This window comes from Haemaphysalis longicornis, unplaced genomic scaffold (genome assembly GCF_048455015.1).
Source record: "Haemaphysalis longicornis isolate Haplotype H1 unplaced genomic scaffold, Haemaphysalis longicornis Haplotype H1 scaffold_7, whole genome shotgun sequence".
NCBI classification, from domain to species: Eukaryota; Metazoa; Arthropoda; class Arachnida; order Ixodida; family Ixodidae; genus Haemaphysalis; species Haemaphysalis longicornis.
In genome coordinates, this window is record NW_027526422.1 from 3,535,406 (window position 1) to 3,562,010 (window position 26,605).

Below are 26,605 nucleotides of genomic sequence, written 5' to 3' on the forward strand. Positions count from 1 at the left end.
TTGTACTGGGACAAAAACACAGCCCTGTGGTCTACGTAGAAGTGGTCTACGTTTGCAGTGGCTAGCTTGGTTACGATGGGAGTGGTCATGCGCCATCCCAGTGCCCTCGTCTGACCGGCGTTGCTGCCTCTCGCCACGGTACGTAGGCGGCGAAACGCCCAGCGGCCTCAACACGGCGCTCTAATAAAACACAGTGCAGAAGTTCGACGGGAACGCACTCATCACTGTCGTAAATCGAGGCGACAGAACTGATGCAGAGCGCCCGTCGTCACCGTCGCAACGTACTACGCGAAAATTAGGCAGTCGCACACACTCAGCGTCCCGATCACACGCTGCACACCACCGTAAGTGCTCTCCAGAAGTTCTTCGAGAGCACCTTCGTCACAATCGTAAGCCGAACACCTATGCACCGCTGCAACGGCAGGCAAAAATCACGACGAGAAGAGCGCAGCGAAATGACCGCGCAACAGCTGCCATTTTTTTTTAACCATGACGTCACATCCGGCAAAAAAAAAAAGTCGCTTTCTTTGTTTTTTGATGTCTAGTTGGCGCATGCGCAGTAGTGCTCGTCCACCGTTCCTGAACGTCAGGTTCCCCCTCGCGCCGTGACATCACGTGCTCTGCAGCTGGCGCGCCTCTCCCCCCGCTAGGTTTGCACTCATATTCGGCGCGTGCCTCTCCCCCTCGCGTGACATCTCCCCCTCGCCGGTACTGCGCCTTCGCGCGCGTCTCTCCCGCCGTCCGCGCTCCCCCTCTCCCCTAGCAACGGCGCGGAGGAGGAGAGAGAGCGTGCGTAGCAACGGTCTCGGCGTAGCAACGGTCTCCTGCTCGGCTTAGCTGCGGGCGGCGCGTCGCTGTGCCGGTTCGCTTCGCGTTCCGTCCTTGTGAGGGCGCTCGCTCGTCGGCTCCGCATTCCGACGCTCGAGGGCGCTTTCCCAATCATTTCCCAAGTGAGAGGTACGTAACGTGCGAATGCCAAAGACTTTAACATAGCGCCCCTCCGGATCAAATCGGTTAACTTCGGGTAACTTCGGGCAAACTCGGGCATTCGTACTTTGCCATCTTCCCTCTTACTTGGGAAATACTTGACTTTTTTTAGGCTTAGCATCCTGGCGGATATTTGATTCGCCGCTAACTGTGCAACTGCGAATGACAATCCGTAACACAACTTTTCAGCACACTATCAACCCCCTTCTCGCATGCGGAACTTTATTTCAGCTACAACCGCCGTTTGAGCGATCGGTGACCAAGACATCTGCGTAGCCTGTTTCGATGCTTCCGCGCAGGTATCGCCATCTCTCGGCCGCTCGGCGCACGGCGCGCCGCGGCGACCGAGCGTAGGCTTGGCTTATGCTTGCATCGCGGCAGATATCTCATCGCCGCTTTTAAAATAAGACCTGACAACAATCCCTAGCACAATTTTTCACCACACTAGCACCTACTTTCGCGCATGTGGAACTTCTTTTTAGCCAACATATTGATTCAGAAGGGCAGCGACAAGCGGTTGCTACCGTGGTCTGCGCCGGTTCGAGCCGCTGAGTGTGCCGAGCTGGCAGGCGCGGCCGGCATGTGTGCGGACTGTTTCCGAAGGCAGAAAACGCTTCACGATTGCCTGCTTTATCCATTTCTTGCGAACAAACACGCGGAATCTGCAAATTCAGCTCAGCGATCGTCGTAGTTGACCATGGAGCAAAAACAGTGGGCGGAGCGACGCCGACGACGCATCGCACGCGCGCATCGGGCCATGTGTCTCAAATTCACGCGTACGACTAGTGGCGACAGTCGTAATGATCAGTCGCATGCGATTCGCACGCACCAATCGTCCATGTGTCTCAAGCGCGAGACACGGGTTCCCTCGCTGTAAAATGTTTTTTTGACGTTCCGCCGGCAGGAGTTACCGCCACAACGCCAAAACAAGATCCGGCACAGGTGGGGCCAAAATGTGAGGCGGCGCTTCTCAAATAAACAGTGCGCGCACTGCGTGAAAAAAAAAAAAAAAGAAAAACAAGACGCGTACGATCCTCCCCGTGCGGATGATAAAGCATTTCTAACCGGTGAATCCGTGATTACGAATTCTCCACCGCTTTAAACCCTTTTTGACGTGCCGCCGATAGATAGACGTGCCGCTGACCGATAGATTGACGTGCCGCTGACGGATTTTGATGTGCCACTGCAACATGCAGTCAGTGGAGTCGCCAGCTCTCCGCGCCGCTGCCTTCGCTTCCAAGGTGTTCATGATGAGTAGCTTGTGACGCGCCGCCTTAAAGGGACACTGAAGTGATATGTAAACATTGCGGGATTACTAGCGCAAATTGTAGTCCGGAGTCCCCAGGCCATGTTTCGACCACTCTAGGCGCGTTTACGCGATTTTATTTAGTAGAAAAACTAATTCGAAAATGCTGTCCTCCTCTCTTTACACTCGCCCATTTTCTGTGGCGTTTTCGTGTGACGTCAGGAGGGGATGAGCTGGCAATTGGCTGCGGCGCTACTGCACGGCTCCCCGGCCAACAGAGTCAAAATCCTCCCTGTTCTGTGAGTCAGTCGGCCCAGCGTTTCGTCCGCCGGCGGGTCGTCGCAGTCCAGGAGGTTAAAAAAAATTGCTTGGTCGCAATTCGTTCGCTCAGTTGAAACCAAGCCAGGACACGTTTGTGAATGGAAGGATGTGCCTTTCTTTACTTGGTTTGTTTGTACACTGTATCTAGCTCCAAGTCAAGGTCGCTTCACACAAGCGCTGCACAAGCGCACATGCGACGCTTCGCTGACTGGTACGCCAGTAGGAAAATATCAGGCCTCTTGAAGGCGGGAGAAGAGTCAGCGAAGTCAATATAGGTACTAAGGAAATAAAATCAACTGATATGTTTACCGTACAGCGTAAAACTAGGGCGCGGGAAGCACTTTTTTGCGCTGGGCGAACAAGCACAGCGGTCAGCAGCACGACTACGCATCTGCGAACGCTTTTCCGTCTACGAAATGCAATTGCTAGACGTGAGCTACTGTGGAAACTCGGGCGACGCTTACTGCACGATCGCAGTACAACAAATAGTCACCTAAGCTGCTTGAAATGCCAAAACTAAATAAAAGTGTAAACCGGTTGTACAATATATACCTTATATTAGCAAGGCCTTTGCGTCCCGCTCCGTGGCTCAATGGTCTGGGGCGCCGGGTATGTAGCCGCAAATGTTTTGCAAGTCGCGAGTTCGAATCCCCGCGGGTACGTGCTTTTTTTTTTTTGTAAGTTAACTTTTTTGTTTTCCGCCGGTGTTTTCTATATCGAGTTCACCTTTTTTTTGGGCCGCAACGTTCATGGCTACACGAACTAGTTCACAAAACGCGCGCAGGCTGGCACTGGCGCGCTAGCGAGTTCTCGTTGGCGTGCTGTTGCCATAAGCGCCGACTGCTTGCAGGCAGTGGGCACAGGCCAGAATGAACAGACCCTTGGCCTGGTGCGAACACGCTTTTTACGATACAGGCATGAGGGAGGCAAGCTCCAAATATGGGGGAAAAGCGCATGACATTTGGGCGTCTGCGGGTACCCGGAGGGCGTTCATGCACTGCGTAGGTCTCGGCTAGTGAATGCTACGACTACAAGCCGTCCTGGGAGGCTTATCTTGTGCATTTTACAGCCGACAACATGGCAGAAGCGCGGTACGATGATTACTGAGATATTGAGAATGACCATCCAACAACGCCATTGGTTATGTTTTACAGAACCGAAACCGAAACCGAAACTTGTGTGATTGCTAACCTTGGGCATTGTCCAATCACGGCGCCCCCTCCTCCCAACGTCACAGCTTAGTTTGTGCGGCCGCCGCAAACCGCGCATGGTAGTTTTTCTTCTTTCGCGCTTTGTAAAATAATTACCGATTTGTCAACCGGATAAACGATGAAAAGTGTGCTAATTTGAGCCAGTCTACGCAGTGCAAGCAAAAACGGGAGCTTGACAAATTCACTTCAGTGTCCCTTTAAGCCCGGAATACATGGAGCGTTTATGCGACAAATAGTCGACGAACTTCACCCGGCGGCGTCCGCTGGACGCCCGGCGGCGGAAAAACATCGTCCGCCGCCGATCTAGCCGGGGCAGAAAAAGTTCGTCGCCATCGACGGTAGCGGCAAAGCGTTGCCAAACATGGCGGCAGCGCAGCGGCGAGGCGGCGGCGGCCGCCGCCGTACTTTGCTACATGTAGCGCATCCCGACGAACATTCGTCGTCGTGACGCGGCTGGTCTTCCGCCGCGCGAACTTCGTCGTGAAAGATCGCTCCATGTATTCTAGCCTTTAAGCGGCGGCGCGCAATATAGCGGGCGACCGATGACAGCTTCGCCTCTAGCGGTCGCCTCGAGAACTAGTGGACACGGCGACGGCGCGACGCGGGACTTGCCCCGAGCAAGAGGAGGTTCGCCCCTAAAACAACGAGTTTGGCCATTTCACGGCCCTCCCCGACCACGCCACGGCAGGAGAAGCGGACGTCCTATTGGCGGTGAGCGCGAACACAGGCGGCGCTGCGAAGCGCGCCTCCGTGACGTCGGCTTAGGGATTCTCGCATCTGTCGTCTGCTTCACTCAGGCTCGCTCTCCCTACTGTTTCCTTGCGCTCGGTCAAAGTCTGATGCGTCTCCGCACCAGAATTAGCGTGTGGGTAGCTTTTTATCATACTAATAGTCTGAAAATCGTATACACTAGCTCATGGTATGAGTTAAAGTATAGTTTTGGATACCGCTACGGAAGAAACATTGCCGACGTCGCCCCATTCCTCGCGAAGCCAATCCTGTGCGGAGCGCGAAGAGTCGGAGCTATGTGTCAGCTTCTGTATTAAGCCATCTTTGGAACAAAGGGAACAGTCAGCTGCTAATAACCAACAACAGAGAAAATGAAAGCCAAAAACAAATTCTAGGCCTTCAAAGCTGCCGTCTTCGGCAGAAGGCATTACGATTCCCGGTAATCAGATGTAAGGTGAAACAGTTTTTGCAACCTTGCCGAACGCTCGAAAGAACTGTATTACATCACTTTACGTTCCTATGGCGTGAAAGTATGCCAACATGCACTATGGGCCACGCAAAAACTGCAGGGTCAGTTCCAAATAACCCACTGTGTGCATAGGCGCGTGGTGGTTTTATACCGGGCTTCTAACCTGTATGGAGATTTATTGAGCAAAACGAGTCACGTCTACGTTAAAGATACAGCTACACTATGTTTGTTCGGACCTGTAGGGATATTTCGTTACATTTTCACAGCCACATCTTCCCGATATTCGGATATTTTTTATAGGAAAACTGCACTCAACAGGAGCAGGAGGAGTAGGGGAGGAGGAGAAAATTTTAACAATGAAATCGAGCTGGTTAGTTGGCCGGGTCCTCAGTCCAGGACAAGATAGTAAAAGTAATTTTCTTCGATTCATAAAACGCCATCCCGAATAGAGTAGGATTTGTTCTTTGCGCCTGAAACATTTGGAAATGATTAAAGAGTTGCTTTGAAATATTAATCGGTTGCGATTCTTGTAATATATGCAGGTATATTATTTATTCCGTTAGTTATCGAGTATATCATGCCTTCAATACCATAATCATATCATCATTGTTCGGTTTGAGAGTCAGTTGGTTATGATAGCGATGGTTACGATAGAAATTCGGAGTACACAAGCCGCCTTCGAGTACTGTGGACAACATTGTTTGTGGCGCAATCGCGGTGGCGTAGCACAAACCTTCTCATCCTATATGCATGAGAATAAACAAAACACGCTGCGGATATGTACCTTCTTGCACGCAGCCCGAATGAAAGCCAATTTGTGAAGTTGGGAATGTACGCCATACAACCTGAAGAAAATATCCAGAGTATCTTTGTGAGCCTCCCAAACATCCCCAAACCTTCTAATGAGACGTTTGTGACGGGTCAGAAAAATTAAAACGTTGGGCACAAAAAAAAAAAAAAAACACGAAACATTCTTCTGATACAAGAAAACAACAACGAAGAAATAGAAGACAGTCGTTTTATTTTCTGCTGTGCGATGCGCGGGTGCAGGGGCCTGCTGCTTGGTACGTAGCATTAGACTGTTTATTCTTCATAAGAGCATCTCAAAAATACTGCAGAGAAGCCTACGCATTTTGAATACTTATCGAGGAGCTCTGAGTGCTGATCCTCGCGAATATGCTAGAAAGGACGAGTTACACACGCTCTTTTGATCGATGCTCTGAAGAAAGTTGTTCTCTATCTCCTCGTGGGTTGCAAACTTGTGGGGGATACAGCTTCAAATTATTCAGATGCGTCAGAAGTTGGTAAAGTAACCTATAAATACGCTTTTTAATGCACTACAGCAACAAAGCGGGCGATTTCTAGCACAGGCACTGCCGCCCCTCACAAGCGGAGTGTAGCAGACGACAGCGGCGCGAGTCCCTAAGCCGACGTCAGAGCCAGGGGGCGCCATTCAAACATCTCACCGCCAATACCCACCTAACGACCTACCATGAAATCGCGGAGCATTACAAGCTAAGCAGGAGGACCCTATAGCTCCGCGACCCAGAGCTGACAGAAATGCAGGCGACCACATGACTGCTTCACGCACACTTTTAAAGACGATAGTCTTTCTTGGGCTACTTAAACCCAGAAATTTTGGTCTGTCTGTCTGTCTGTCCGTCTGTCTGTCTGTCTGTGACTCGATTCAGCCACCCGGCCAAAGCAAAACAATGCCTGCGCAATAGTCTTATATAGTCGCAGCTAAATCTACCAGTCTATGTCCGGTGTAATGTTCGTACTTGTCAACATTGTTGAAGACGAACAAGGCATTACGCAAATATGAGACAACAAATCAATACAGAAGTGATATTTGCAGTGTTCCTTTATAAAAACTCATACATGATTGACTTTTGCGAAATTAATTACTTCATCAACTGCAGAAAAAGAATTCACTCCGCCGTTGCCTGCTGTCGCCCGCGCCACTATAGCTTCTGGCGCTATTTTAAGAAATCAACCGGCAACAGTTACGCAAGGTTCCACTAGATAAGTTCCACGTTCTGCTTGCAACGCACGTGGAGTAGGGAAACGCGGTTCTATAAACGTTAAGTAAGGCGCCTCGATTAACGCACGTCTTAGCCGTACGGCAGCGTTCGCATCGAGACACCCGGTTTGAAGCAGTGGAACGCGGGAAATTTAAAATGATTTTAGCAAAGCTTTGGTGTCTTTACCTTGGGAGGAGCGCGACGCAAGAACAACATGAGAGGTGAGCGGGAAAGCGAAGGGAGGCATTTACTTCGCAAAAGCCGATAAAGACTATCGTCTTTTGACGGCATTTGCAACGAAAGGAGCAGATACGCGGCCAATTTTTCTAATACACCCCACTCGAATGAATCTACAACCATCTGGGAGTGCGAGGACGACCCAGATGCCCTTCCACCGAGACCATGCTGCCTGGCTCGCACCTTCCCGCTCTCGCGGTGGAGAGCTGCGCTGGCGGAGACGCGCATGGAACGCCGCGACCAGGAAGAAGCTTTCCCCCTCCGCGATGTCCTACAGTTTTCGTCGGGGATAGTGGATACCCGACTGAGGGCCCGTAATTGGTCTCCCTTATTGGTCATTTTCAAGTACTCTTCCGGAGCACTTGCGTATTTCTTTTTTCTGCCGTTAGGAATTGTTCTGCGAGAGGAGATCTTGACTGCCCTTCACAAAAACTGACAAATGCGAGAGGCCAAATATTGCGTTATACGTGCGCAGCGAACTGTCTGGCTCGCTTATGAGAGCTGTCGTGAGCCCATATCACAGGCGGATGGCCACGGAAAGCCATCAGAAGACTAGAAATCAGCGCCTCGGTATCTTGGCGCCTAGCCTTCTGTTTGGGCATGCGCTGGGAGATTGCCGCGTATAGAGGTGCTTATCTCTGGCGGTGACCCATCGTTGGGGTGACGCATATCAGCCTCGCGTGTCGTCGTGGCATTTGCTGCCGCGGTTGCTTTGGCGGCCAGCTTCCGGATGTGCCAACCGCTGGGCCTTTTATGATACGACTGCGATGGCGGGAATGTGGTTCTGTGTACGGCCGAGCAGTGTTCGGTCGTCCGGAGCTTTCGTCCCAGTGACCCTAGCAAGTTGTCGGCTCCCATTCTTGGATAACGCTTCATTTGGAGGTTGTTCCTCGGGATATTTTAATTCGCGCGGTTCAGCGCCGTCCGCAGTGTTGGAACTAGAGCCACTAAGTAATCTCTGCTCTATCTAGTTGAAACTTTTACATCTGGCGTGGCGTGTCGCTGAAACGGCCGCTTAGTTGCGACTCAGCTCCAGCCTGTGACGGGGTGTACCTCTGGGGAAACTCTGTGTGCGCATTGAAAGGGCCTGGGGTGGAAAAAGAGGAGCGTGCTGCATGGGCTGCGAGAAAAACGGAACGGGAGGAGGACATCCAATGCGGACGCGTGGCATAAACCACGGCTGGTATACACCAGGGTCACGCGGCGCGCAGTCGTGTGTATGCTGAGTGAGACGACCGAAAGTAAACTCAATATAAAGTGGGTAGGGCAGGGTGTTTGATCTCCTTCCAGGCCTCTCCCTTTTTGAGATGCTCGTTTAATTGACTCGTCGCATGGATGTCACGTGATGGGTGTAGAATGACAGAAGAAAGCAGTGTTCGATAGGGCTGGACTGGCGTTGGCCGGGTCTGCCGAATTTGCAGGGACATTCTTCCCGGCGGGAACTTTGGCGGGCCGTCCTTGTCCCAGCGGACGGATGCTTTGAGCAGGAGCAGGCTATCGCTCTTTTTTATTTATTTTTTATTGGCTGTTAACCTGCCATAGCTTGGCTGGAGCGGGTTTTGTTCCCCGATTTTTTTGTTTTTTTATTATGGGGAACACGGAATTAAAGGGACACTGAAGTGAATTTGTCAAGCTCCCGTTTTTGCTTGCACTACGTAGACTGGCTCAAATTAGCACACTTTTCATCGTTTATCCGGTTGACAAATCGGTAATTATTTTACAAAGCGCGAAAGAAGAAAAACTACCATGCGCGGTTTGCGGCGGCCGCACAAACTAAGCTGTGACGTTGGGAGGAGGGGGCGCCGTGATTGGACGATGCCCAAGGTTAGCAATCACACAAGTTTCGGTTTCGGTTTCGGTTCTGTAAAACATAACCAATGGCGTTGTTGGATGGTCATTCTCAATATCTCAGTAATCATCGTACCGCGCTTCTGCCATGTTGTCGGCTGTAAAATGCACAAGATAAGCCTCCCAGGACGGCTTGTAGTCGTAGCATTCACTAGCCGAGACCTACGCAGTGCATGAACGCCCTCCGGGTACCCGCAGACGCCCAAATGTCATGCGCTTTTCCCCCATATTTGGAGCTTGCCTCCCTCATGCCTGTATCGTAAAAAGCGTGTTCGCACCAGGCCAAGGGTCTGTTCATTCTGGCCTGTGCCCACTGCCTGCAAGCAGTCGGCGCTTATGGCAACAGCACGCCAACGAGAACTCGCTAGCGCGCCAGTGCCAGCCTGCGCGCGTTTTGTGAACTAGTTCGTGTAGCCATGAACGTTGCGGCCCAAAAAAAAGGTGAACTCGATATAGAAAACACCGGCGGAAAACAAAAAAGTTAACTTACAAAAAAAAAAAAAGCACGTACCCGCGGGGATTCGAACTCGCGACTTGCAAAACATTTGCGGCTACATACCCGGCGCCCCAGACCATTGAGCCACGGAGCGGGACGCAAAGGCCTTGCTAATATAAGGTATATTTTGTACAACCGGTTTACACTTTTATTTAGTTTTGGCATTTCAAGCAGCTTAGGTGACTATTTGTTGTACTGCGATCGTGCAGTAAGCGTCGCCCGAGTTTCCACAGTAGCTCACGTCTAGCAATTGCATTTCGTAGACGGAAAAGCGTTCGCAGATGCGTAGTCGTGCTGCTGACCGCTGTGCTTGTTCGCCCAGCGCAAAAAAGTGCTTCCCGCGCCCTAGTTTTACGCTGTACGGTAAAAATATCAGTTGATTTTATTTCCTTAGTACCTATATTGACTTCGCTGACTCTTCTCCCGCCTTCAAGAGGCTTGATATTTTCCTACTGGCGTACCAGTCAGCGAAGCGTCGAGCGCTTGTGTGAAGCGACCTTGACTTGGAGCTAGATACAGTGTACAACAAACCAAGTAAAGAAAGGCACATTCTTCCATTCACAAACGTGTCCTGGCTTCGTTTCAACTAAGCGAACGAATTGCGACCAAGCAATTTTTTTTAACCTCCTTGATTGCGACGACCCGCCGGCGGCCGGCGGACGAAACGCTGGGCCGACTGACTCTGTCGGCCGGGGAGCCGTGCAGTAGCGCAGCCGTGGCGCAGCCAATTGCCAGCTCATCCCCTCCTGACGTCACACGAAAACGCCACAGAAAATGGGCGAGCGTAAAGAGGGGAGGACAGCATTTTCGAATAAGTTTTTCTACTAAATAAAATCGCGTAAACGCGCCTAGAGTGGTCGAAACATGGCCTGGGGACTCCGGACTACAATTTGCGCTAGTAATCCCGCAATGTTTACATATCACTTCAGTGTTCCTTTAATAAAGGAATAAAGGAGCACGTGCATGGCGTCAAGCTGTGCAGGAACCGCTGAACGGAGAGGTTTGCGACGCCGTTGTTTCCTCCTGCCCGCATGTGCAGAAGAGGAGCGCGCGCACTGCGCGCCATGTGTGCGGGACGCCGATCACTTTATCGGGAGTCCCTTCCTCGGACAGCCTGCAGGTTGTAGTCTAAGCGGGCATCGGCAGGAGCGAGCTCCCGGGATCCCCAGCTTTTTGCCTGACGCCTGGGTGGGTGATGGGGATAAGTATGATGGTGGACCGGGACGGCTGAGCGGAACTCGCTGCGAGGGCACGCTTTCTGATATCGGGCAAAGCCGGAACTTCATCTCCAATCATGTTTGGTTACCGACGGATGGTACTGCATCTCGACGCGTGTGCACTGAAAAATACCGCTTATACTCGACCGTTCCGATTGCATCGCCTTCAGTCGTTTTATACGTTATCTCACCTTCGAGTGGCCATGAAGACAAAATGGACGTTTGTTTTATTCGAGAGAGAGAGGGAAAAACTATTTTTGAAGAGTCTCGATTATTGAGGCCTGGTGACCGACATCTGCAGCTTGCCGGAGCTGCCCAGCTCCTGCTCCCTAGCTGGCCAGTGGGTATTACGGGAAATGGGTCTTCAGGGCAATTCCACATAGGATGAGTGATGGTGTCTTGTGCACCATGCGCAGGGCAGTTGGGTGACGGGTACACTGTGGGATAAAGTACATGCAGCCTTGCGCGACATGGCAGTGTCCGCACGAGGCGCCACAGTCGCTCCTCGGCGTTAGTCAGGTGCGGGTGAGTAGGCGGGTTAGGCGGTAATGCGCAGTGATTTCGTGGAAGCTCAATAGGCGAGCCGACCGGGCTCCACGGAGGGGGACAAGGCTATTCGCCGCGAGCTCGACATGCAGGTGGCGACAGCGTCGCGCTGCTAGTGTGGATGCTCCGCTGAGCGGCCCGTAAGAATGCATACTGTGGGCGCGCTTCGTGCCTTTTTCTCGCCGTATGTGTGCACGAAAGGTGCAAACAAGAGTGGTATGCTGTAGTTCGGTTCCTCAACGTTCAATGTATAGCATGGAAGCGGCAGTCAGTTTTCATTACTACGCCAAAAAAAGCGACGATTCATCGGGAATCTCAGAATGGCCGTAATTGTGACAATGAACTTGTACGCTGTGGCTCGTAGCAAGCTCGACCTTTCCATACTATGGCTTTGAGCCTTCAATATTAGCATTAATAGAAACAAATCAGGTAGCCTCGACCTCTGAAATTCAGTTTACAACGGCAATCTCAATCGCTTTCACTGGTAGCATGACGCATTCTTGCATTTGTGGGATGCCCTGAAATGGTAACACTACTTAACTGCACCGAAATTCTTTCGAAGAGCTTACGATATTTTTTGTGTGTTCAAAAGGCAACATGAAATTACTGAATTTTGACCAGTGCAGATATATAAATGTAACCGCTCTAACGGGTCTTTTAAATGAAATTTTAGTGACTCTGAAGGAAGGTTTGATGAATAACGGTTTCGGATCACTTATTTACGGCTTTCGTCGCAAGTGAACTTGCGAATTGAATTGTCAACGCACGCAGTACAATCAACATCACATGTTTAGCTAGGTCTTCGCAAAGTGACAAGCAGGTTTACAGTGTGCAAACCAAGCTTCTGGGACCTCACAGTGAGCACAAATTTTCTGTTACGGCTGCTCTGTTGGCCATTTGCGTTCCTTTTAAAATCTAACAGGTGCCTGCAACAGCGAGACGTGTTTGCTTTCTTGCGTATAAGGTCGCTTACGAACCCTAAATATGTCAATAAATGAAGTTGCGCTGTTGCAGATGTAGTAAAACATTTCCTTTTTATTTCTCGTTGCGAATCAGCGCCACGGGTTCCCGGTAACTACTTTGTTTTGTAAACTGAATATCGCCTTTGTCTTGGCATTTACTTCTTGAGGATTGGTTAAAAAATAAAATTCTGTGCATTTCGTTTTTTTTTCGGGAAAGGGGGGGGGGAAACTATGGTTATCACTATTACTTACAATCGAAACTACAGTAGGCGTCGTGTTCTGTAGCGGTGAAAAAGCAGTATTTTAACACGTATTTTCAAAACTGATTAACCCCCCTTTGGTCCGAGATTGTCCAGGAATTGTGGCTCGCCTTTTTCAAAATTGTATTGAAAGCAAGCATTGTGAGAAAAAAATTAAAAAAAAAAGTGAGTCATGGCACACGTACACCCCTCACACATGTGGGCAACAACGTGCATTATATTACGCGTTTTCTCCTCTTTCTTTAAACTTAAGTCCAACTTAAGAGGTTAAGACGTGACCATATTAGGCATTTGGTTATGCTGAGACACGTTTCCGGACAAGGTGATTCATGTCGGTATATGAAAATGACACACGGGATGCCACATGACAGACGCAAACTCACAACTGCTTAATTTACCGAAAAATCCACCCTAAATACTCTTGCGCGTCCATAGAAACGTATTTTAAAGAATACGTAAAATTAGCAACTCGATACAGTTGAATAAATGTTTATTCCTCCTCCTTAGTATAAACAACGACTGTCCAAAAATGGTATTTATTTTAGAAAAGGCACGGGAAGGACACGATCACACAGGCGCTTGCGGGTGCAAAATACGTGTCCGGTAATGTATGGGCGATAGCGCACGGGTCGTGTGCAGTGTAAATGTTTTTGTTTGTTTCTGCTTTCTATAAGGACACAGCGCAATTTTACAAGGGTGTGGAATTTGCACGCGCATGCACAGGTCTTGTCGCTTCTTACCCGTTTTGCGTACTAAACTTTTATCCTTTAAATAATCTCCACGCCACCTTCAAAAAGCACCTTTCGACGTTCCCGAAACGGCAGACGACTGCACTCAGCAAAGTGCAGTCAGCACTTTTCAGCAAGAAAAGTGCAATGTGTGGCAGCAATGTTTATAACACGTTTCACACTCAAGCGGTGACCAGGGCGAAGATGTTTCGTGGAATTAAACCAGCGCATTAACCCGCAACGGCCGCTGATTATTGCGTTTCTAGAGGAAATGCGCAAGCAGAGGTAACTATGTCATTGCTTACTGCCAAACGAGCACACATATTGGTTGTTTTGTCGTGTGCAGCAAGCGTCTTGCGCCGCACGCAACGTGAAAGAGCAGACGACGCGAGAGCGCCATCCACACTAGGAGCAGTTCGTCCTGCCGCCGCCAGGGGCCGACTGTGTTCGCGCTCGGATGGAGGCTCTCGAACTGCTGTGTTGACCACTTCATTGCCCCCCGGCCCCGAGTGGGCAGGAGTCCAGATCATCGCCACCTGCTAGGTTGGAGGATTTTGAGCGCCACGGGAGAAATAATTCCCTTGGCAAAGTTTTTGATGGCCGTTTTCGAATCATAATTGATGGGGTCGGCCGATGTGATACCGCCAGCGCAGTGGCCGCCTCTTCCGCCGACGCCGCGTGCCCCCTTTGCATGATGAGGCAATTGACGGGGGTCCAGTATGGCCATCACTGCATATGCTTCGGGATGTATGTAGCTAGCAGCGTCTACATATACCGTATTTGGCCCCGATGGGGTACTTTTCAGCCAATGTCCGTGGACGCTCTTCTCTTCTGATTGTGCACTGGATGCGTATTGCGCGGGAGTGGGCGCACACGTAGCAATTGCCATGAACATCTCGGGGAATGGGGACACGTGCGTCAGTTATTAGAGAGTGTTAGCTCTCCGTACGCTCCGTCTGTTCCGCGGGTACTGTGTTGACCGGTACCCGACTGCGCCTGCGCGCGCAGGCACGGCGAGGAGGGCGCACCTCACCGCATACAGTTTCTTAGTAAATATATGTTAGAGAGGAAGCTGCACCTGGGACCCCATATTCTGGCTTTGGCTTGGCACGATAATTGGATTCTTAAGCGGCTATTTGGATTTATGTATTTCGTTCCGGTTCAGTTCTGGTTTGACTAAATCACAACCTGAACCGTTCGTGAACTGGTTCGGAGAGTTATGTTATTAGGATTGTGAGACAAAGTACTTGGTAGTCTAAAGCAACCATAAAACTAAATGCAATGCTGGCGCATTCAAAACACTGCTTTTCCCTGAAAACGCTGTGTCCAAGCAGCCACCGACTGCCTGCGGGATATCCTCTCTCCGGCCGCTTCCTCCTTTGTTTCGTCGTCGAAGTCGCGCTCTGACCATCAGCCCCGACATGGAACCCCCGGAGTCGGGCCTGCGCACCGGCGCGTCACCTCCGCACATAGCGGAGCACGTCTTTTTGTACCAGCGGTGTATTTTATTTTCATCGTTAGAAAAGAAATCCTACAGCAGCCGCGTAAATGCTACCCTTGAATTCGGTTGTCTGCCCATGTTAGCAGTCACCTTCTGGAGAATGTGAGCCAAAATTTTGCAAAAAAAAAAAGTGAGCTTTAGTGACGCTCAGTCACTCGTTATTGCTCTGGTCACTGGAATGCATTTTAAGATAGCTATTATCGATGTGCGCGTCAACAGGAGTAAGTCTGCGGGTAACAGATGATGCGGTGACAAACTGAAAGGGTGATTACAAACTGAAAGGGCACGAAGCACGAGATGCAACCCTTTCGGGAAGGCGCTCTTTAATTTGTCGACACCATTTCTCCCCCTCCGGAACCAGAAGCAGCGGCAGCAGAGTAACGAGTTGAGTCAGTGAAGTGAATTTCCGAAATACGTGGCGCCTGCATGCAAGGTTGGCCTGCATGGTTGGGGGCTGCAAAAGGAGAAATTTCGTGTCATACGCTAACAGTTTTCTGCGCTATATCTATTATCATTATTTGGATATATAAAAAGAAGCCGCGTCCTAAAAAAATTGGCCGCATATCCGCTGCTTCTCTGCAAATTTCCCCCGAAAGCGACGATCTTCTGTCGCTGCCACACTGCCTGCCCTCGCTCTCCCACGCTGTTCCCCTCCAGCCTCTGTCCTCAGAGCACTGCACGGGCCTGATTTTAAGGCCCGAGCCCGGCCCGAGCCCGCTTTGTGAAGTCCGAGCCCGACCCGGGCCTGTAACACCGAGCCCGGTCATTTATTAATGAGCCTAGGTAGGGCCCGCGTGTGTGTGGCCAGGCCCGGTCTTAGACGCTGAAGAATATTTGTTTATTATATTTGGTCCATTGTCTTCGTACCGGAAAATCAGACGGAGCATCTAGTCTGTAGAAGCACGTCCTGAATTGAAACGCAAAAAATAATGGTTTAAAAGTGCACGTAGTTAAGCTAACACTGTCTGCAGTTCACGCTACATCGGCGTAATAATAGCTCGTGCTCTTACACGAGAGACACCATCATTTTTGATGACCAGACTCTTGGCAACTTCACGTGGTTGTCTCGGTCATAAGTTGGTATTGCTGAAATTTCTTGTTCCCATTTAATCCAGGAGTATGTGCGTGCGTTGAAATATTTTCCCTGCAGTGTTGTTAAGCGGTGGCGCTTCTCTGGCACGCGAGTTTGATTCCCGGCCACGGCAGCCGCATTTAGATTGCTTCGACATCTAAAACGCACGTGCACATACATAGACATAGGTGCACAGCTCCAGGGTGTCTTAATTAATTCCTTCACCGCTAGGGCATTCCTTGTAACCGTATCTTTTATATGGTATACACCAAAATATAAAATATTGATGCAGTACATGAGATGTGATTAAAATTACAGTATGTGACTCTCAGACCTAGCAAAATACGTTTTTGAAACAATGTGAACAACTAACATCAAGAAGCGCGTAAGAGTAAACTCTGAATGTTCATTTTTATGTTCTTTTCTATACTTCACATTGGACTATTAACGGCCGGGCCTATGAATTCAAGCCCGAGCCCGGCCCGGGCCCGCGGCACTGAGCCCGGGCCCGCCGATAATCGACTTCGGGATACCCGGGCTTTCGGGCCGGCCCGGGCCCGTGCAGTGCTCTTAGTCCTCCTCCCGTGGCAAACGCAAGGAAGGTTTCCTGAATTCAATTCAAGTTTCCCGCCACCGCACTGCTGCCTGGCCATCTGTTGGGAACCTTTGTTCTGATTGCGAGCCACGAGCCCGAGGCTTTAGCTCTAGCCCTTTTGGCGTTTTGTGCTTGAAATATTGCTTTCAACGCGTTGTTGTTTGTTTGATTGCGCAAGAAATCACTCCCACGTCTATTTTTAATTATAAGAACACTGTCAGTGTCAATTACGTATTATTGTTTTGCCTCCAATATCCCTAATGTTTGCTTTTTTCTGAGCAATATTGACAAGTATTGTTCCAGCTTCAGTAGTTTGAAAATTGTTTTGCCCATATATTCGTCTCGTTCAAGAGTTATCCCAACTTTTAGCCGGACGGTTGGATGAGGAACGCACAGACAGACCTACAGATCAGTTTTCGCGTTCAAGTAGCAAAAGAAAGACTGTCGTCTATAAAACTGGTATTATACGAGGCACCACGGCGCTCGCTGCCTCCGCCGTGACGACGCGTTTGGATATGCTAAAGGCTGGACAAATAACTCACGTCTAGAGCAAAACCTACCGCTTGGTGTTTTGCTTATCCGATGGCTCAACGCAGCAGAAAAGAGGAGAAATTGTTCGTGCGGGGACCCGGCGCGGAACAGTTAAAAACCACGTGGTGGGCCTTTTGCGCTTCGTTTTCCCGTGGAAACACACTTCTCAAAAAATACCGGCGCATTTCATGCCTCGAAGCTTTTCTCCTGCGCTAAAAGGCACGCCGTATATTGCAGGCCGGCAGGGCAGTTTAGGCCACCTGGGGATCTTTAACGTGCGTCGAAATCGCGACACATGGAAGTGATCGTTTCTAACAGCGAAGCTGTTTAGCAAAATCGAGGCACAGGCCTCCACCCTGGCAGACCACCTGACCTGCATGCATCGGTGGATATGGGGCCCCACCACCGCTCCCTCCTTGCGTTTCTTCGCGAAATGGGAGTCTACTTGTACCTGTCATATAGAATTTATGCCATCGGGTATACTATTACTATCGCAATAAAAAAATCGCAATTTTTCGTGTCCGCAGTTGAAAAAAAATTCCCCCGCATTTCCCCGAAGGGGAGTATGAGGAAGTGCGAAGCACGGGGTGATGCTATGAGGGGGAGTTTGTTGAAGTTTGGTGGCATTTTGCCCGTTAGTTACATTAACACCCCCTCGTGATCACGTTCGGCTTAACACGCCTCGTTTGTCCCTCTGCGGAAATCTTGGTGAATTAACGTGTATGTTCGAGAGGAGGAGCGCACCGCACCGCAGCGCACCGCAGCTGCGAAGCGCCGACCGGAGTGAAGGGAGAGGAGGCGCAGTCACGTGAGAGAATGCAGAACTAGCGGGTTTGTAGTATCACGTGTACACCACGCAGTTATCAAGCCGCTATAACGCCGCTGGGTCGCCAACGCACGCCGCTGACGACGTAGTTTGAATGCGTTAAATATATAAGGCGCGTTACTAACGCTGATATCAGCGTCGCGTCCGGGATTAGTGGTTACATAGCTTAAGGCGTCCTTTCATCTTTCATTAGTGTTCAGTTCACCCCATAATTTGCGTTGTGCCACCTTGAATGTACGCGGATTGTCTGAGCGTAAGCGTCAGAACCAGTTGTACAGGCTTATCAACGAGAAGGATTTAGACGTGGTAGCCTTACAAGAAACGAAAGTGGAGAGCGAGCAGAGCACAGAAAGAATGGTGAATGTGTTCAGTTCACGATATCACGTCTGTGTAAGCCACGCGGTGGGCTTATCGGCAGGATGCGCACTTTTATTTCGTCAGAGTTGCGGCGTTGTTATCCAAAATGTAACGTCCAGTGTGTCTGGCCGGTTTGTTGTATGCGATTTTTTGTTATCGTCGCGAGAGTGGCGAATTATATGTGTGTATGCGCCGACTAAAGCGGATGAAAGGAAAGTCTTCTTTGAAGACTTAAGGCCGTGGTTTGGTACAGAGCGGGCTATTGTATTTCTAGGGGATTTTAACTGTGTGTGCTCTGCTCGAGATAAATCCAGTTGTACACCGTTTCGTGATGGTAGCACAATTGCACTGAGCGAAATCGCAGCAGATTTCTGTTTAGAGGATGTGGGGGATGCCTTAGATGGCACAGGAGCGGTACATGTTACTCATTTTCAAGGTGTGAGTCATGCGCGTTTAGATAGAGTCTATGTATCCCTTGACCTTGTACCAGAGTGCGCAGAGTATAATGTTACGCCTGTGTCTTTTAGTGACCACTGCCTGGTCTCTTTCTTGATTGGTAAGCGAAAAGAAAATGGGAAAGTTTAACTGGAGCCTGTGGAAAATGAATCGCCAATTATTGAAGGATGAAAAATTTGTACTAGAGGTCACTGAAAAGATTAGAACATTAATGGAACAGAAAAATTCTAGCTGTGCCGCTAAGTGGGAGAGATTCAAAGAAGAAATTAAGCTGAAAGCCTTGGAACGGTCAAGTGCCTTACATCATGATAAAACGAAAAAAGAAGCCCTGCTCAGACGCAACCTAGAAACACTTTTAGCACTAGAGAGCCAGTCACCGGGACTGTGTAAGGATGATATTAAAACCGTGAAACAACAGTTGGAGTCTATCGAAGAAGTAAGGTACCATGGGGCAATAGTCCGAGCCAGAGCGGAGAAGTTTTTTGCTGGGTGAAGCACCAACCAAGCGAGCTCTTTGCTCTGAAAAACGTTACGCCACCAGAAACACAATCAGTGAAATAGAGTTCAACGGGCATGTATCAAGTGACCAGAGAATAATATCGAACGTCTTTTGTGAGTATTACGATAGTTTGTTTGCATGTCAACCGGTAAACTTAGACCGGTTTAGGGAAGATTTTATGCGTTTCTTGCCGGTCATTGACGACGATGTTAAAGATAGTCTGGAAGTTTCAATTACACCTGATGAAGTTAAGAAAGGAATTGACGATTTAAATCCGGGCAAGTCTCCGGGACCAGACGGGTTGTGCGCGGCGTTTTACAAAGCGTTTCGTGATGACCTCAGTATAATATTGTGTGAACTCTATAAGGAAGCATATGAGCGGGATAGATTGCCACCATCTTTCTCAAGTTCGCACACTGTGCTCATACCTAAAACAGATGACAGGGATGAACTAAAGAAGGTCACAGCGTATAGGCCAATCACGTTAACTAACGTCGATTATAAAATATTAATGAAAATTCTAGCAGGGAGGTTACAGATGGTGATAACAGATATAGTGGGGGAGCACCAAACATGTGGTATAAAAGGAAGATCTATAACAAGTAATATACACGCAGCGAGAAGCATCCTAGAATGTTGTGACAGTATGGACTTTATTGTAGCCATGCTCCAAATAGACCTCGAAAAGGCCTTTGATAAAGTCTCTCATGAAATGCTTTTTAGCATCTTGGAACAAGTAAACTTGGGAAGAATAATAGCGGGGGGTGTACAAATGGCTTATAAAGGGTGTTCGACAAGTTTGGTTATTAACAAGTCGGTGTGTCGTCCAATCAAGGTCACACGTTAGGTTCGCCAAGGGTGCCCGCTTTCGCCTTTACTTTTTTGTTTATACATTGAGGCCCTCTGCGCAAGCGTAAATAACAACAACAGTATTCATGGCTTTCGGTTGCAGGCATGTGAGGTCCGTGTACTTGCCTATGCGGACGACATTGCTTTTTTGTGCCGTGATAGAGAAAGTATCAGTAGCGCCATTAAAATACTTAATTCCTTTTGTGAATATACTGGAAGTTCCGTAAATTGGAAAAAGTGTCTGGGGTTCTGGCACAGGTGCTGGGACTGGACACCCAGTGTGTTTGAAGGTGTCAGCTGGCAAGTTACGCCTGCGAAGTATCTAGGTGTCCCGCTGGAAAATTACCGCGACAGCGAGCCGTACTGGCGAAGCCAGACAGCGGCGTTGCGAGAGAAAGCGGAAAAGAGGGGGGGAAAGGGTAAAACGTTGTCTGTGTTTGCACGGGCGACGGTGTGTAATGTGTTTCTGTTCGCTAAACTGTGGTACGTTTTGCAAGTTATTCATTGTTCGCGTGCAAATGTACAAAGGTTACATCGTGTATGTGCTGTTTTTATCTGGGGCTCGACCTGGGAACGGACGAGTAGAACTAATCTTTTCAGACGTGTGCGTGATGGTGGTTTGTCACTATCGCATCTTTTTCTGCGACAAGTAGTCAATAGATTTTATTTTTTGCGTGAGGTGAAGGACCCCCTACTTCGCACTGTAATTCAGGTTAGGTTAGGTAGATTTCTGCCTCAGTTTGTTATTACGTCATATTTGTGTTATACCGGAGGACTTCACGGATATCTAAAGGAAGTCGTACAGGCAACACAATTTGTATGTTCGCGTTTTTCCATGGAGTATTTGACTTCAGTGTCGAAGAAGAAGTTGTACAAAGATCTCGTTGAAATCTGCTTTCCTGTGCCACTATACAGATCCATATTTCGAAGTGGACCAGGACAAAATGTTTTGAAACGTGTAAAAGCAATGGTTGTTCCGCCGGGTGTTAAAACGTTTTTCTTTAAGCTTCATGTTGGTGTGCTCCCGGTTAAAACGTGGATGCTTGAGAAGGGTTTGTTCGTGCCCTGGGGAGCAGACTGCTGGCTATGCAAGAAGCCGGAAACTGTTGAACATGTATTTTTGGACTGTTGGGATGCGGTGTTTTTGTGGGATGTACTTCAGAGAACTTTGAAAAAGGAACTCCCCCTGGATCCTCATGGTATAATGTTTCTGGCAGTTGAGAACGATAATGGAGTGCCTTACGACCTATTGATGTTGCTGGTCCTCCACGGAATATGGAGGTCTCGAATGGCAGCTCGTTACTCGGACGTTGATGGACGGCCCGCGAGGCAGTATTTCTGTGAAAGCGTTCATCGCATTGTAGAAATATGGAAGGGTCAACCTTGTACACCCGAGTGGCTGCAGGAAGTAGAGAAAGTGTTGTCTATGCCCCGTTTTTAGACATAATACGCTGGCTTAGGCAAAGCTAGCGTTTTTTATCTGTAGCACGTTTTTTGTGATGTCTGAAACCGGTAATTAAAAAAAAAAAAAGCGTCCGTGGCTTAGTCGGTAGAGCGTCGCGCTGCGGCCGCAAAGTCCTCGGATCGAAACCTGGCGGCGGATGCTGTTTTTTTTTTATATAGTGTAGTGGCCTGGCTGGCGCGCCGAGAGAGGGTGTTGCGAGCTGGAGAGTAGTAAAGGGGCTTTAGGAGAGTAGGCGAGGGGGGAGAGGAGGTGCTATGCGAGCGCCCTCACGCGTCGGAAATCCGGCGCCGTTGCAAGGCACGGTAGCTAGCTCCGTTGCTAGGCTGCGGACGGAGGACGGCGGTGGAAGCAGGAGTAGGCCCGACTAAGAAGTGCTTCGCACTTAAAGGGGTACTGACACCAAATTTTGATACCTAAAAAATGATATAATTGGCTTCAGTAGTTTGTACAGATGCCTCACTGAAATTTTTGCAGCGATCCGAGGCCGGAATCACATCTAAAATCGATTTTGATTGTCCAGGCCGCGAGCTTCCACAAATCGGCAGCACTAGCGCAATCGCTATCGGCGTGACGAAACATTGGCCTACGTGTCTGGCCGGTTCAGGGTGACGTCATATAGTCGTTTTCAGAACCGGAAACGATATCCTGCGCTGCTGTTGTCGGTGGTATTCGTTTGGGCAGGAGACGTGGGCGTAGCTGTGTGAGCAATGCTTGTAAACGTTGCTTGTTCGACGTCTTTGCTCTTCAGTTCGTTGCCGGCGCATGGTGTTCGGCACTGGTGCCGAAAACGGCGTGGTGCGCGATGTCGACGGGCACCGCGGCGATGCGGCGGTGCGCGTCGCCGAGCTCGCCCAAGTTGTCCTATGGCAAGCTCGCGGTATGCGAAGTACTGCTCGTGGAAGCCTGCCCGAGCAAATCGACGACGACGCCAAGGTGCATTATTTTCCACGCGACGACATGCAGCGCTAAATGTGAACTTCGTGGAGTTCGTGCACGCCGGCGGCCGCAAGAACTGTCGCCCAAGCCAGCGGGCTCGGGGTTGCACGGGTCACCTTGGGTGTTGGGAACTTAGTATCGTGGCGACTATTTGATCGCTGGTATCTGTACAACTGCGAATGACCATCCCTTACACAACTTTTCACCACACTATTATCCCCTTTTTCGCATATGAACCTTTATTTTGGCAATAATTTCCGTTTCTGCGATCGGTGACCAAGACATCTGCCGCGGCCTGTTTTGATTCTAGCGCGCAGGTGGCGCCATCTTTCGACCGCTCGCCGCACCGTGGTGCCGACGGTGCTGGGTCGGACCGCCGAACCTCCGCTGCTGGTCAGCGTAGGCTTACCATCGCGGCAAATATCTGAACGCCACTTTTAAATTCAGCGCTGATAACAACTCCTAGCACAATTTTCAACACACTAACATCTAGTTTCTCGCATGTAGAGCTTCTTTTTCGTGATCAGATTGATTAGAAGAGTGGCGACAAGCTGTTGCTATCACGGTCTGCGCCGGTTCGAGCCGCAGTGATATTAAAAAACGGACGACGGCAAAGACATCGCCGGCCCAATCGCCTGGCCAAATAAAGTTGTTCTGTCTGTCGGGTGGCAGTGACTCATCCGAGTCTGAAGATTCAGACGACATGTCGACTGCGCGGGCGAGTCGCAGACCATGTGCAATCGTAGCAGACGATGCGGCGAACGCATGGAGGAAAGAAAAACGTCCCTGACGTCACGGGTGAGACCGTGACGTAAGGCTGCCCGCTTGCAGGCTGGCCTTCGAACGGCCATTTTCCCGCGCGGCGACCAAATTTGAAATTGGTTGCAATAAACGTGCTATAATTAATTCTGTGTTGGCGGCTGACGGCTTTCGGTTCGATTTTCGTAATTACTGGGCCAATAGGTATTCTTTACAGCATAAAAACTGAAAGCGAGAAATTTCGTGTCAGTACTCCTTTAAAAAGCAAGAAATTGCCGAGCGCGGGCCGCGTGGCGACCGCCCGGAAGTTAACAAAACCGAGAAAATTCCGAGCGCTGGTGCGTGCGCGCCACGCGGCGACCGACCTCCTTGGTCCCGGCGCACGTTTGTCAAGCGAAGCGTATGCACTAGGAGATTGGCCAAAAACGAAAAACAACTCCAGCGTTCACCGTAATCGTGCCAACACTTGCTCGGAAAGAGAAAGACACGTCAAAGCCTAAGCCCCTCCGAGGTGATGTCTAATGATTATCACACCCAAAAAAACGAAAGAAGCTCACACTCATAGCAACAATGATGGAGTAAATGCCGTTGCGGTAGCGAAGAACAAGCAAATCGGCTGCAATCGTGAACTTAAACTGTCGGGATGGTCGTGAAGGTTGCGTACAGTTTCGCTATACCTTCAAGTCTCACGCGTTAGTGCGAGCTTTTTGTCTACCTCAGGAAAACGGCAGCCGGGTGCGGAGATCGAACCCGCATCCTTGTGGCCAGCAGCCCAACGCTGAGCCACCGGGCAGCTCTTGAGGGTCGCACTTGTCGAGTACTTGCACTTTCCAGGTGTGCGACCTTTCTAAGGCAGATTCGGAAATGCGACTAGCATGTACATTTCGGGTGGAGGCTTTCGCCGTTGCGCAGTGCAGCAATCCTGCGGCCTGATTGTCCCTAAACAGTCGCAGTGGGGAAGAGAAAATTGATGTGCCTTGTCGCCTGCAGGCTATTTCGTTTGCTTAGCCTTTCGCTCTGTTTGCGCTGCCAGCAGTAGCATGCCATTGCTGCGCATGTTGTTTCTCATCTTGAGGGTTCGGGTTCAGTTCCGGGTAAACAGGTCCGGTTCCGGAAGACACCGTGATTATGGAGAGAGATGACACGGTGTCCGGTGGAGCCAACGTTTCGGAACCAGACGTTCCTTCCTCAGGGCAACCTTGTTTTGGGGGCAGAGTCGTTCCCTCGTCCATCTGGGAGAGGGTGCGAGTGAAGGGAGTTACCGATAGCTCCAACGATGAAGCCAGGCGATTGGTTGGAAAGGTGAAGTAAGATGGAAAGGACACAGGCAAAATGGCCGCACTAAAGCACATTGACAAGACGCCCACAAGCAGAAACAAAAACAAAACCGGGTCCCGCGCGCTTTGCAAATGATATTGTTACGGTGTTGAGGAGGCGGGAACCAGTGAGTTGAAGGAGGCGGGCCACTGGACGTTCCGGCAGTACGAGCGGGCACTGTCTCGTCTTCCGCTTAGCCCGCACCCTTTCGAGGGGATTGATTGGCATAACCGAGAAACCGTCTCTGCTACTGCTTCCCACCTGTTTCTGTGCGTGACCATATAAAGGAGTCAGCGCGAAAGGAAAACGGAAAGTGAGCGGACAGAAAATACCGTATATACTCGCATAATGATCGCACTCGCGTTATGATCGCTCCCCTGAAGTTCGTCGTCAAAATATGACTTTTTTTTTTATTTCCCGCGCAATGATCGTACCCTGAACTTGCCGCAGCCATATGTCATATGTGTGCCAAGTCTAGACGACGATGGTCCTGCTTACGTTAGTTTCTTCCTCTTTCAAAGCGGACATGGCTACGTTATTGCCGCGGACTTGATGATATTAGCGATATCGGCAAGCGTGCATGAGTTCATTATGTGTGCGGAAGAAACGCTCACTAAATGCATTTAATGTACTCACAAAACATAAAAAACGCGCTCGGCTTGCTGCGTCGGCAGCCGTGTCTTGATGTCCCACACTGTGACAGCAGCAGCCACTTATTGGTCGACCTGTTCTCGCCTCACAGCAAACTCGTTCCGGCGCGTTCCGTAGTTCCGGAATTCCGGCGCGTTCCGCACTGAAAACACTGCATTTTGCATCACTCGGTGGTCATTCGGTGGTCAGTGGAGTTTTGATCATGTTTTTATTTGTTATGTTTATTATGTTCATGAGACTTATCGTAAACATTCTGACCTGCGACTTGCATTCTCTGCGCAAAAACTTTTTCCCGAAAAATTTACCTCGCGTAATGATCGCACCCCTAACTTTGCATCATATTTTTGAAAAAAAAAAAAAGTGCGATCATTACGCTATAGTAAATACGGTAAGCGCACAGATTATCCGGCGGCACTCGGTCCGAGTGGAAGGCCGCGTGCATGCACGGCCCGCTCAGTCAAGACATGGTCCCCGCTGGCTCTATTCGCAATCTCTGTCCACTTTTTGTTTTAACCCCAGTTGCGGCCACAACTGCTTGCGTCGAACGTGGCCTGAGTTATGACCGCGCGTACCCTGGACGGATGAACAGCGTGAGTGTGCCGCCGCAAACGGAACCAAACCTCGTCGTTTCTGTGAAGTGGCTCTACTGCTATTCTGTTCCCCTCTCGCCGCCGGCCACGTAGCACACATCCGCTAGCACCCGTTATTTGTGCCGAAGTGAATCCAAGACGCAAGCAGTTCGGGCCTTAACTGGGGTTAAAACAATACGAATATGTGTGCAGAGAGAGAGAGAGAGAGAGAGAGAGAGAGAGAGAGAGAGAGAGAGAGAGAGAGAGAGAGAGAGAGAGAGAGAGAGAGAGAGAGAGAGAGAGAGAGAGAGAGAGAGAGAGAGAGAGAGAGAGAGAGAGAGAGAGAGAGAGAGAGAGAGAGAGAGAGAGAGAGAGAGAGAGAGAGAGAGAGAGAGAGAGAGAGAGAGAGAGAGTACTGGGCCAGGAAGACTTCCAGACTGCACCCCAGCTGGCGACGAGGACTAACAGAAGCTGCCGCGCCAGCACCTCAACCTTGTTTTCTTCTCGGGTACAAGGTTCCGAGAGTCGCACTTACCCAAGCAGGGAGAATGACCCTGCGGAGGAGTTCAGATGAGCTAACACCTGCGGCAATATATTACGTTGCAGTCCTTGTTACTTTTACTAATTAGAGTATAGTATATGTATATTTTATAACAGTTTTATATTGCCGAATTGGTGGAAGTAGTTCTTTTTGTGATAGGAGGATGAAGAAATGAAAGTCGAGAGATGGTCAGCTGTTTGTATTCCGAAACGCGCTTACGGAGCACCATAAAACAGTAGCACAACCCAACGTTTTTGTCGACTACTTATGGTCAAGTTTGGCCATAGAAAAAAAAAAAAAATCTTACAGCGAAGACAATAGGTGTAAGAATGCTTACGCGTCAGTAGGCAATTATCTGAATTTGTGCGCATATTTATTTGAGGATATGTTTCGCTTGCCG

The 26,605-nt window shown here is 49.7% G+C and overlaps 1 protein-coding gene across 1 annotated transcript in view; it reads left to right on the forward strand.

Moving 5' to 3' along the window:
• LOC144144318 (polyamine-transporting ATPase 13A3-like) overlaps positions 1–26,605 on the forward strand; it is a 147,272-nt gene that overhangs the window by 22,918 nt on the left and 97,749 nt on the right. The gene's annotated exons all lie outside the window — the stretch shown is intronic.